The sequence below is a fragment of the Microtus pennsylvanicus genome, chromosome 4 (genome assembly GCF_037038515.1).
Source record: "Microtus pennsylvanicus isolate mMicPen1 chromosome 4, mMicPen1.hap1, whole genome shotgun sequence".
In the NCBI taxonomy this organism is placed as follows: domain Eukaryota; kingdom Metazoa; phylum Chordata; class Mammalia; order Rodentia; family Cricetidae; genus Microtus; species Microtus pennsylvanicus.
In genome coordinates this window covers 26,343,776-26,356,536 of record NC_134582.1, presented here as the reverse complement: position 1 = coordinate 26,356,536, position 12,761 = coordinate 26,343,776, and the positions used below count along the sequence as shown (strand labels likewise).

The following is a 12,761-nucleotide window of genomic DNA, read 5'->3' as shown; positions in this document are numbered from 1 at the left end:
CACTGGGGGATGGGCTTTGGGGTTTCAAATGCTCATGTCAGGCCCAGTGTCCCTCTCTCCCTGCTGCCTGCAGATCGGGATGGAGAACCCTTCAGCTACCTCTCCAGCACAATGTCTGCCTGCATGCTGCCATGATGATAATGGATTAAACCTCTGAAACTGTAAGCCAGTTCCAATTAAATGTTTTCCTTTATAAGAGTTACCGTGGTGATGCTATCTCTTCACAGCAATAAGACTAAGACCAGTTCCATCTCATGAAGTGGGCCTTAGGTCAGATCACATATTGCTTGGTTACTCCAATAAACTTTGTACTACCGTTGCCCTAACATATAGCACAGGCAGAACACCATTGTAGATCCAAGGGTTTTTGGCTGTGTTAGTGTTTATATTTCTTCGTACTAAAGATGCTGGAACATAGGCACCAGTTCAGCATCTCCATGTTCAACGAGTTGTTTAAGTTTTGTCTTCAGTAATGGACCTTGCTGTCACTTTGTGGAGCGCATCTTATAATTTTGGCAGCAGTCTGGGTTGTTTGGGGATTCTCATGGGACCCATTTGGCCAACAAATCCATTAAATGCCATGAAAAAAAATATTGTCTTCTGCTGCATCCTTGATTTTTATCTTCTAGGAGCAATTTCCATTCTTCTAATACTCACGTCCATAAAGTTAGAGCATGCATCATTTATTTAATACACACAGATTACTTATTGTTCCTCAAGTTCAAACATGTTCTTACCTGACTTGTAGACAACAGGTGCAAACATACTGCTATAAATTGAAAGTGTTTGCTTTTGCGAGTGTGAAATGTGTGCACTGACTTCCTTTTGTGTCATCTAGCATCCTACATGGCCTTTCTGTATGACCCACAAGCGTCTGCTAAGGAACTGTCTTTTCCTCCACTTGTACTCCCTTCTTCATATATTCTCACCATAGGTCTTATCTGAAATGCTGTTTCCTTAGGAAGGCTTTATTGGGTCACCCTCTCTAGGCCGTCATTACCTTGCTTGTTTCCATAATGAGTCTTTCTACAATTTGTAATTTTTGAAGTGTATTCATCCAAATCCATGATTTTTGGGAGGGGTGGGTTGGGGTCTATGCCATTATATTAGTATCCTAGATTCATGAAGATAGGAATCGATGTGTTTTCATCATTGAATCCTGTCTTAGTTGGGGTTTCTTTTGCTGTGAAGAGATCACGACAACCCTCTCTCTCTCTCTCTCTCTCTCTCTCTCTCTCTCTCTCTCTCTCTCTCCTCCTCCTCCTCCTCCTCCTCCTCCTTCTTTTTAAATAAACGTTTCTTATTTTACATACCAATCCCAGTTCCCACTCCCTCCACCTTCCACAGCAACTCTTACAAAGGAAAACATGTAATTGTAGTGGCTTGCTTGCAGTTCAGAGGTTCAACCCGTTATTATCATGATGGGACACGCTGGTGTGCAGGCAGACATGGTGCTGGAGAAGTAGCCAAGAGGCCTACATCTTCTAGGCAACAGGAAGCATATATGAGACCTTAAAGCCCACCTCCACAGTGACACATTTCTGCCAACAAGACCACATCTACTCAACACCTCCCATTAGTGCCACTTCTTTGGAGATCTATTTTCCTTCAGACCCTTATGCCACATACACAGCTTGTTGAATGCCAGCTCTCCAATAAGAACACTCATGAGGAGGGCTACACAGTTGTCAGGAAGATGACAGGGGGACAAAATGGAACAGAGAGCGTTTTGGTTGACTGGTTACAAACTAACTATAACTATAAATTCAAGTTTATATAACCAGAAGAATTCATCACTATTAATATGCAGTGTCTCTAAATTAAAGATTCCAAAGACAACCCAGATGATTTACTAATATAACTATAAGCAATGAGATTACAATAGAATGAATGAACACAAGTATATGATGATCAGTCTTGTCACCTAATATAAACAAATAGTAAATGGGATAGCTAATCCCAGTCATGAAGCCATATGACATTTGGGACAGCACTTTAGGACAAGTAGTTCATCTTCTCCCATAAGCACAGACCCTGTCACATCCATTTGTTTCTTCAATACATTTTGTCATGAGACTCATGCATCTATCTGTGTGTTTGTGTGACTGTGTGTATTTGTGTGCCTGTGTGTGTGTATGTGTATGTGTGTGTGTGTACATGGATGGTTGTACATATGTGTGTTTATGCATATGGAGGCCAGAGTACAGCCTTGGATGTCATTTTCCAGGTATTATCCATCCAGTTTATTTTTGCAACAGTGTCTCTTACTTGTACTAGATGTCAACAGATAGTTTAGTTTTTCCAACTAGGTATCCCCAAGGATTTACCTGTCCCTCTTCATCCCATCCTCCGCCCCAGCATGGGGATCCTAAGTACGTGCCTGCACCATGCTTACTTTTTCACGTTGGATGTAGAGACTGGGCTCGTGCAAGCACTTTGCTGAGCCTTCTCCATGGCCCCAAGAAAAGAGTTTCAGTCAGTTCTGAAATTCCTATCTCTGTTGCGTGTTGGGGGGAACATCGGGAGAGCATAACGGTTTACAAGAAAATGGACAAAGAGCATGTGTTTCGCCGCTAGATGAGGAATCTGTTCTTGTGTAAGTATCATGTAAATAAAATACGACGGTGTTGAAAGAGCACAACGCAAGAAGCCAGCATGAGGTGCCCTGCAGTGAAATCGGGAACTCTGGCTAAGAAAAGATAGAAAAGACAGAAACCAAAGAGGCTTGTTTCTAAATGCAAACCACATAAGCGAGTCAGCCCCTGGATGTCCCCCTCCTGGCTTCATTCTGACGTCTTCCCCTTTGTGTCACTCTTTCAGCTGGACTGACGTTGTATGTCCTCACAGTTGCCACTTCTCATCTGTGTCCATGTTTGGACCATGAAAGCCTCCTGCCCCTGCCCACAAACCTGGGCACAGCTGTCCCTTCTCAGAAGTTACCTCACCCACGGGACTATCTCCGCGGCATGTTTTAACCCCTGATAGACCTTAGAACTACCTGCATTGTTGTTAGACATATATAACTTCACATTGTTCTGTTTGGACTCAGACATGTTAGCAACACACAAACCCCTTCCTGCTTTCCTTGTTCTGGTATGTGTTTTTGGTGTAGGAAGCTCTCCTGTCAATTTAATCCAAAACATTCATTTGATAATTAAAATATTCATTCCCCAATCATCACAACTTCCCACTCATGTCAACGAGAATTTGCCTGTTGTGTGCTCTCCACAATAAGCCTTTCTTAGACTGAACAGCACCCATGTAAACTGGAGCTAAGTCAGAATCCTTGACATTTCCAAGCTTAGATGTTTCTACCTGGCCCTGGGCTTCCTCTGATTCGTCAACTATGGGAGCTGGAAGGATGTTCATAACGAAGAAAACATTCTTTGTTGACTAACAGTATTGTGGGTATTGTTTACCTGGTGATTAAAGCAGACACTCTTTCACAGGCCAATTGTGGGTATGGAAAAGCCTCCTTCACAGAAACTGCTTATTTCCCAAGGCTTGTACTAAGCGGGGCTTCATCCTATGCAATCATCTCTCTTTTTTTTCTCCAGCTTTGGCAATTAGGTGTCTGTCCAGGAAACTCTTAGGCTATATTCCAGTTTGTTTTCTACTCATGGAGTAAAACATAGACAGAAATCAAGGAATAGGCAATAGTACAGAAATTAGACAATTATTAAGCAAGGTATACTTTTGCTTCAGATAAAAGGCATCTTCTTTCCTGACAATGAAAAAAGGTTTCTGGTATTGAGCCCTTGAAACCTTCTTCACAGTGGACTGAAGCCTGACCTCTGCTTGCAAAAGCTGATACTAAGAAGTTTTTACTTCTCAGTAAACAAGGGGTATTTGAGTGAATAGAGTGGCTAATAAAATTAACACACATCGGGAAGACAAATAATTATATTTCATTTTAAAAACACACATAATGATTGTTTATTGCTATTAAGAAATAAATTATTAAATGTGAAAATGAATATAGAATAAAAGATCCAAACATGTGTGAGTTTGTCTACACATATATAATATTCCATGATACATTTGCATATACATCTAAAAGTATGTATGTGTGTGTGCATATGTATGTTAATTGACTAGAAATAAATCTGTACTTCTATTCATTTATAATATCTTTATTTTGGATTTGGGGATGATGATTTTCTTCTTTCTTTAACTGTATACAATGTTCAGTTCTTAACAATTTTTATTGTTATGTTCAGAAGACTTAAAAAACATAGAAGAAAGTCTCAAAGACAAACTAAAAGCTTAAAGCATTCTCAAAATCTTCCATGGGAAAATTATGGGGCACCTACAACTGTCAGAGCTCGTGGATGAAGTCCTCAGTTGACTTGGACAGTCAACTGTGTCTTTGGCAGCTAAGGAGTCCAGCCACACAAAACCACTCAAGATAAAGGTCAGAACCCTCTGTGCAATGGTTTTCTCCTCTCATTGTGAGGGATAAGGCCTGGCCTTGCTGTTGATATCAAAGTTTGGATGTCTACCATCTGTGAGGTGCTGTGCTTGACATCCAGTTCCTTAGTGCAGAATTTTTTAAAGATGAGGATTATTTGAAATAGCAATCACATGGCAAGCTTGGCTTTCTGCAGTTTCCCAAAGGCAATGTGCATTTGGAGCCAGCCTTCTTTGGTTTGAATCCTGTCATCACCACGTGCTGGTTTGTAATCTTAGGACGCAATAAATCTTTTGGAAACCCACTTTTTGCAACTATAAAACTAGTGAATTAGCGAGTGTGTTCCAAGATCAGTGTGCAGATTAGGTGAAGTAATACATATAAAGTACTTGCCACATAAGAATTCTATTTTTTGTTTGCATGCAAATGTTTAAAAATAGGTTTTTAAAAAATATAAGTAATTATATGTAGCTTGAGCATGCAGGTGATGTTTAGATATTTTTGTCAAGGACACAAACTAGGTCATTTGAGAAGAGGACGGGTTAATTGAGAAATTATCTCCATCTCATTGGCTTTAGGCTATGTTTGTGGGGTATTTTCTTTATTAAGGATTGTTGTGGGGCGGCCCAGTCCACTGTGGGTGGTACTACCTTTGGCAATTGGTCATAGGCTGTAGAAGAAAGCTGGCTGAGCAATGCGCCAAGCAGTGTTCCTCCATGGTCTCCACTTCAGTTCTTGTCTCCAGATTCCTGCCCTGGTTGAGTTCTTTCCCTCGGTGTTGGACTGTGGCGCTGTGGTCCAGACATGTAAGCCAAACAAATCCCTTTCTCCCCTTGCATGGTTGTGGTCAGTATTTTATCGCAGCAACAGGAAGTGATTAGGATGAGTAGAAAGTAGATGGGACCTCGAGAAGAAATGTGCACTAGGAGAAGGGTTCAGTTCAGAGAGAATGATGATTCCCAAAGTGAGATCATAGAAATGAAAGACAAAGAAAGTCGATTTCAAAGGAGACAAGATTATTTGGGTGGAGTTCTGAAATGGTCTCTCTACAAGGGGTTATCTAAGCAGAGAGTTATAAAGGCAGAAAACATGTACTGGTAATATTAGGACGATTGGAACGAGGAAGACTTGTTTAGGACATACTTGGTTCATCGACTGGCATTGTTATCATTGTGCTGATTTTGTTCAGGCATCCATATGGTTGAAGTTTAATGTGTGTATTTTCTCTTCATTGCTTAGAAGACACTGTCTAGCAGCATGCATCCTAAGTCTTTGGCTCTTAACATCTCTTCTCCCTTCTGTTAATTTGCCTGAGCCTTAGGTGTGGGGGTTGTTTTGCAGATGTGTCATTTGGGGGCTTGGGCACATGAATACCTTTGAATTTTGACCAGTTATCTCTGTCCTTAGCTCCATCTGTTGCAAAGAGAAGCTTGCCATTCCTAGACAAAGAGCCAATGGCTGTGGAAAAGGGTCAATCACTTTCCTTCAGGGCTGTGTAGGTTATCTGAGCCCACGTGATCTGTCCTGGACACAGGTACATTTGTGTATTGCTGAACAAATTCAGGAGGTTGTATATACACTATTTATATAGATATAGATGGACATGTAACAGTAATAACTAAAGAGGAGATCAGGAGTTGTGTAGGGAAGCGTGGAGCAATGTAAGGAATTGGGAGGGGGTGAGGGGAGTGAATGACATAGGGTATTCATGTATGAAGTATGTACAAAAATTAAAACGTGCTGAGACAACAAGAAGTGTGGCAGTGAACAGTTAGGAATATTGGAAAAATCTGGAAATCTCTGTAACGATCCTTGGGCCAACAACTTATGGAGGTGGCGTTGCCATTGAGAGTTCGAGTGAAGATGGAATGGCCAGTACCATAAGCATTTCTCAGAGAGCAAATCTAGAATGATGTTTTAAAAACAAAAAAAATCTTGGAAATTTGGAACTTTTGATGTTGTTCCTCAGTGTATGAATTTTAAGCAAGCCATGCAACATTTCCAGCATCCCGTTTTCTTGATTTTAAAGCTTTGGTATTCCCAACTGATTTCTAAGTGTCTTTCTATTATTATCCTTTTACGATTCTCTTTGAAATTCTTTTGGCTGTGAAGGAAAATAGAATGACGTTTATAGGCTGGTTGCTTCAAAAGTTTCCTCAAGATATTACTTGGACATATAAGGAAGGCAACACTGGAAAAGCCTCGTGGAAGAAATGAAATTTGGATTTTCCCTGGATGAAGTCATAGGCACAGTGAATACATGCTCTTCAGAACAGAGAATTGATATGTTCTCTTTTATTCCAGAAGAGAGCAATGCATTGGGTTAAGAGCAGATGTCTCTTGAGGAGAGATGATTGAACAGGCTTCCTAATTGAAGGCACGAGGCTACACCTATCCCAAAGCCCTTTGCCTCGGAAGTTCTCAGTGTATCTAGACTGAAATGAGACAATAGCTACATTGGAAAGAAGAGTACTAGAAAAATAGGAGGTGTTGAAACACCAAGGAAGGCAATCAATACTCGAGATGTTAAGGTCTTTTTGATTTTGAGAAAGTAAATGCTCTACACAAAGGCAGGGGTATTCCTGGAAGAACCTGACATCTGTGATACATTAAGATGTAACAATGCATTAATTGTTATCCTAAAATATTTCAATATAATGTTTGTTCACACAGAACATTTGTTCATTATGTTCACATTAGATTTCAGTAGGGAAAATGAAACGAGAGAGACAGGCAATAGTTTCTCATAGGCAAAAGCTTCCCATAGCCTTACCATGTGCATCTACATCAGCACCCTTGTGTTTATTTTCTGAGTATATAAGGGAGACACTGAAATGATCAAGTCAGAAAGGTCATTTTCTTATGATAAGAAAAAACACAGCTATGTATGTGTCATAAATGAATTTCTGTACAAATTTGTATATTTACAAGGAAGATACAATTGCATGAGAGGTCTTTTCCGATTTTGATTATAGCAAAATACTATGTTATTTGATGAAAACACAAAGCAAATTTGAAACTGTAATCCTTTAGCCCTGTTTTATGCTCGCGTTTTAAGATACATTGCTTTACTCACAGGAGATAATATGCTACATCAGCAGCAAAAATGCTATAGAAAATAAAGTCAAACAATACAAATTCAGATGACATCAGCTATTTGTCTAAGACATTTTTACAACCACATACCGATGCCAAATCCTTTACACTTGTGTTTAGTATCTCTCTTTTTTTATAGTATGCATTATCTTCGATCAGTAGACTGGTTTGTCCAAGACACACAAAACAGTAGGCACTGTTTTGCTCCCTAAAATATTGTTCTTGTATTCCACCACCCCCAATTTAATAGGTTCATATTATTGTTTGTATACATTTTTCCATTTCTGTCTCATTCAGGCATCTTTTTTAGATTGTTGCCTGGAATCTATCTTTTTCACCACCACTCCTATGCTTCACCTCAAGAGCAACAGCTCATTTCATATTATCCAAATCCTCCACTCAAGACATTTTATATCCTGAAATCTTTATGACTTTATCTTATCATCCAAATCCTTTTAAATGCTAAAATTTAAAATGATTCTTGTTGATAATAACTATGTATTTATGTTCTTAGTTTCCTGTTTATGTGTGTGCATAAATGAAGTAGGGTTAACTCAAGCTAATTCGTTTAATGTTTTTTAATATTTATATTCCATCCTAGTCTTTCACTTAACACAGCTTCCTGCTCCTCCCCGCCTGGTTCATCTATTTTGTCTCAAATTGAATTTTCTTCTTCCTTAGGTTGACTGGTCTTCTGCTCTGTACACATCAGTTTTTCTTTTGTCGTCTTGCCACAAGTGTAAACCGTGCTACACGGGAGTGCAAATATGTCTCTAAATTAGTCATTCTCAATCTATGGGTGACAACCCTTTTGGAGAGGTCAAACAGCCCTTCAATAGGGCTTGTATATGAGGTAGTCTGCATATCAGATATTCATATTATGGTTTGCAACAGTAGCAGAGTTGTTTTTTTAATGAGGTAGCAATGATAATTTTATGGTTTGGGGTCACTGCAACGTGAGGAACTGCATTAAAGGGTCACGGCATTAGGAAGGTCGAGAACCACTGCTCTAACTCATTTCGTTTCCCTGATGTTCATGAGTGGAATGGCTAGATCATATTTTAATACTGCACTGTCACATAGCCATAATATTTAGTACTTAATGAACAGTCAAACCATATTCTCCATCGAGACACAAGTTCAACAAACTCACTGAAACTTTACATAAAAATCAAGGAAAACCTGAGAAGGAACCACGGAAGAATGGGCGATGGCTTGATGAAATGAGAATAACGTCTTTCTTTCCTTCTTTCTTTCTTTCTTTCTTTCTTTCTTTCTTTCTTTCTTTCTTTCTTTCCTTCCTTCCTTCCTTCCTTCCTTCCTTCCTTCCTTCCTTCCTTCTTTCTTTCTTTCTTTCTTTCTTTCTTTCTTTCTTTCTTTCTTTCTTTCTTTCTTTCTTTCTCTTTTTCAATTGATTATGTATACAGTGTTCTCAGTATTTTGTCTGCATGTATGCCTGCAGGCCAGAAGAAGGCACTAGATCTCATTACAGATGGTTGTGAGCCACCATGTGGTTGCTGGGAATTGAACTCAGGACCTTTGGAAGAGCAGGCAGTGCTCTTAACCTCTGGGCCATCTCTCCAGCCCGAAAGTAATGTTTTTCTAGGTTAAGAGTACAATAATACCTGAAATGAAAATCACCCCAGGAAGAACAAGCAGGAGTGTCCTACTACTTCTGAGCCCTGTAAGTTGTCAGTTATGCCTACCTAAGCTGTTTAACATCCATTCATCTCTTAAGTAGCCTCAAATCAATTTGAATAAATGAAACAATTAATCTTGATTCACTGAAGCAGCCATGTTAAAACATCAATGAACCAAATCAGTGTTCTGGATGTAATTAGAACAGCTCCGTGGCAGTATTAGTGTACCTAAAAGGAGAGCAACATTTGTGGTCACTTACAAAGCACCTGAACTTAGAGGAAGATGCAGCAGAGCCAGCAAACAAGAAGTATCAGCCTATTTTTCACATAAGCAATGCTAAATAGAAAAATATGGAAATTCTTTGTGAAAATCCTTATTAATGGTGCCTACTTGTAGAGGTGTTGTGTATATATGTGTACAAGTGTGTAGAGGCCAGAAGATAAACTCAAAGCCATCCACTTTGTGTACATATGGGTGTAGGTGAAAGTATGTGCATGAGTGTGCATATGCATGCATGCATGTATGTGTGTGTGAGAGAGAGAGTGTGTGTGTCGGAAAGAAGGTGTGTATAGGCCAGAATTCAGCATCAGATACCTTCATCGATTGCTCTCTCCCTTATTTTCTGACATAGGTCTTACCGTGGGACTCTTATATGCCACAGAACTAACTGGCAAGCCAACTCCAAGGATACACCTGTCACCTCCTTCCTAACGCTAAATTCTTAGCTAGCGTTCTCCAGGAAAGTACTAAAACCCTGACCTTTTAGATAGATGCTGGGTAATTCAACCTCAGGTTCTCTGTGCTTGAAGACCAAAAATTTTATCCCCAAGTCATCTGCCTAGTCCCATCTAAAAAAAACATTTTTTTTTTGAGATAGGGTTTCTCAATGGTCTGCAACTGGCCATTTAGGCAGGACTGGCTAGCCAGTGAGCCCCAAGGATCTGCTTATCTTTGTGTCCTCAAATAAACATCATTAGTCTGCAGTTTATACAGGGGTCCTGGGGTTCAAACCCAGTTACTTGTGCTTGTGAAGCAAGTCCTTTGCTGAGTAATGGCCTCTGTCCCCTGAAATTTTTATTAAATTGTGAAATAAAATAATTAATGACAAATGCCCATTACAAGAAACGACTGTAAAACTTAAGTTTATTCTCTGATGCTATCATGCGAAATTTCAGAATAACTCTGGAAAGTGGAGAAGTGATGGCCATGCAGTGCCACACTGTACTGTGATTTCCCATGAGCTTTGGTTTCCTTCTAAGTTGACGCTAAAGCAATTCTGTTGAACACTGGGCTGTTTGTGCAGAGAGGTTAAAAGGGGGTTATAGTTTTTCACAGCTTGTAAAACCGCAGTGGAGATAAAACAATCTATTTTGCTAATAGGAAAAAAAGCGACTTTTCTGTGAAAACACAGAATCATCCATGATAGTATCTTCAATGTTACAGACCAAGGCTGCAACCCTTGTGTGCCACGGTGTCATGGTAGAGGTTCCCGGTCTCTGATGGAAAGTCTACAGATTGATACTTGGTGCTAAATGTGCCTCAGAGGGAGCTAGGGCTGGCACACGGCGTCAGACTGTAGCTAAGCATTGCACGAATGAGTCACCCTTTATAATTATTCTAACATGTTTTCCTTTTAAAACTGGCAATCTTGGTTTCTTAAAAAAAATTCCTGTAGATAAAATTCTAGTTACACCAGATCACCTATATTATGGTTTCTAATTCTTAGTCAAAGAACTTGTAACAGCAAAATAGACATTTCAAGTTATACTTAGTGTATTAATAGAGGAACATGAAATGCAATGTTTGTGTATATTCAACACATTTGTCATAATTATTGGAGTAAATGTATCAGGGAGCAGGTATAGAGTGTCTAATAGCAGGTCCCGGGATAAGAATAGTAAGTATGTTATCAAACACCCCGCTGTCATTTTCCTGTGGATTCACAATAATGTTCTTACAGCCCCACTGCTAATAAGAAGTTACACTACTCCAAAATCAAATTCCAGATCTGTTCTAGGGAGCAACAAACTTTACAGGATATGACACTGCATAATATATTCAGGAACACTTACATGAATTCAGCAGTTTAGAACCTGTTGAGTGTGCCTCAGATTATGAATTCAGAATTTGAGTTAGCGTGGCGTGTTGCATGAGATGTCACGTCATGATTCTTTCACCAGTCATGACTGGTTGTAAGGGATGAGTTAATAAGGATGATCTACTAAGCTATGACACGAGGATCCATAGTATGGATCAGTTTCTAATTCAACACCACCCAGTCTCTTTATGTATCGATGACCTATGTCTTTAGTACCTATTACTTTGTATATTTTAATTTATCATTCTATTTATCATCAAACTACAGCTAAGGCAAAATATTTAAGAGTCATTGTAACTACTTTAAAATTCAAGAGAATCATAGACATACATTCATCTATATTATTCACATATTATTCTAAAGGTTCTTTAGGTTAAATTTTTATTCCTGATGTAATTGGGGTTGCAAAATTGGAAGAACAGCCGAGAAAATAGGATGCAGAAGGGGTGTTGGATTGGGCCATAATTCTTCAGAATCTTATTAAAGGTATGAATAACTCAAAAAATTAAATTGCTTAAGATATTTCTATTTGCTCTAGAGCATCTCACAGTGGGAATTTGATAAAGAATAAAATGAAGTAGCATGTACTTATCCCTTCATGTTTCTTGGCAGGACATTTAATGCCCTCTAATAATGAGGTAAAATTTACATTTGAAGTTATTAGCTGCATAAATAGAAAACATAGTTATATATTTTTGGTTACTGAATTAGGCAATACCTATTTGTGTATTATTTTGTATCTTTCTATCTACTAGGAATGAAGAAATAAAACCATGTCTCTTTTAAAACAATGCATGTGGTATTTTTTTTTTAAACTCCTACGTTCATCCAAGGAAAATGCATTTTTTCAGAATAATTTCAGTTCTTAATCTTTAGTTTTGTAAGTTTACACTTTCTGAAAGAATTATTAGGCTACTTATATATGAACACTGAATTAAAATAAGCCATACATTTCATGTGGTTAATTTGAAGCCAAATTAGCAACATTATATAAATTGAACTGTTGCTGAATAGTTCATACTTCAGGAAAGTATTTCTATAAAAATGCCTGCTAAGGTGTTAACATGGTAAATTATATATTATTTATAGATTGGGTTATATACTTAAATTATAAACGCTAAGAAGAACGACTTCTGATGGTTCTTTGTGGAGTATTTTCCTAGTTATGATGCAGTTTATATATAGTTCAGAAAGGAAAGACGCAAGTGCCTAGGCTTACCCTCAACACATAACAAAAATGCAAACTGGTTATTTTTATTGGCCCTAGCCTTGGTTTGCAGTTTCTGAATTTACATGCCCAATTAGATAAGTTTAAAATTATCTGTTAAAATTCTATGACCTGGAGTGATAAAATAATAAAAAGTTTCTAACATGTTTAGTGGAAAGTTTAAGCCATTTTCTATTTTCATTTCAGTATTCTACCTCATCATGTGCAATGATATTTTATATGAATTATTTCACTAAATAGAGGTCGTCAAGAAGTTGGACTGTGTGGTGCCTGCAATTAAAAACTGC

The 12,761-nt window shown here is 38.5% G+C and overlaps 1 protein-coding gene across 1 annotated transcript in view; it reads left to right on the top strand.

Annotated features, from left to right (window-relative positions):
• Positions 1-12,761, top strand: part of Adamts19 (ADAM metallopeptidase with thrombospondin type 1 motif 19) — a 172,398-nt gene that overhangs the window by 27,686 nt on the left and 131,951 nt on the right. The window lies entirely within an intron of this gene.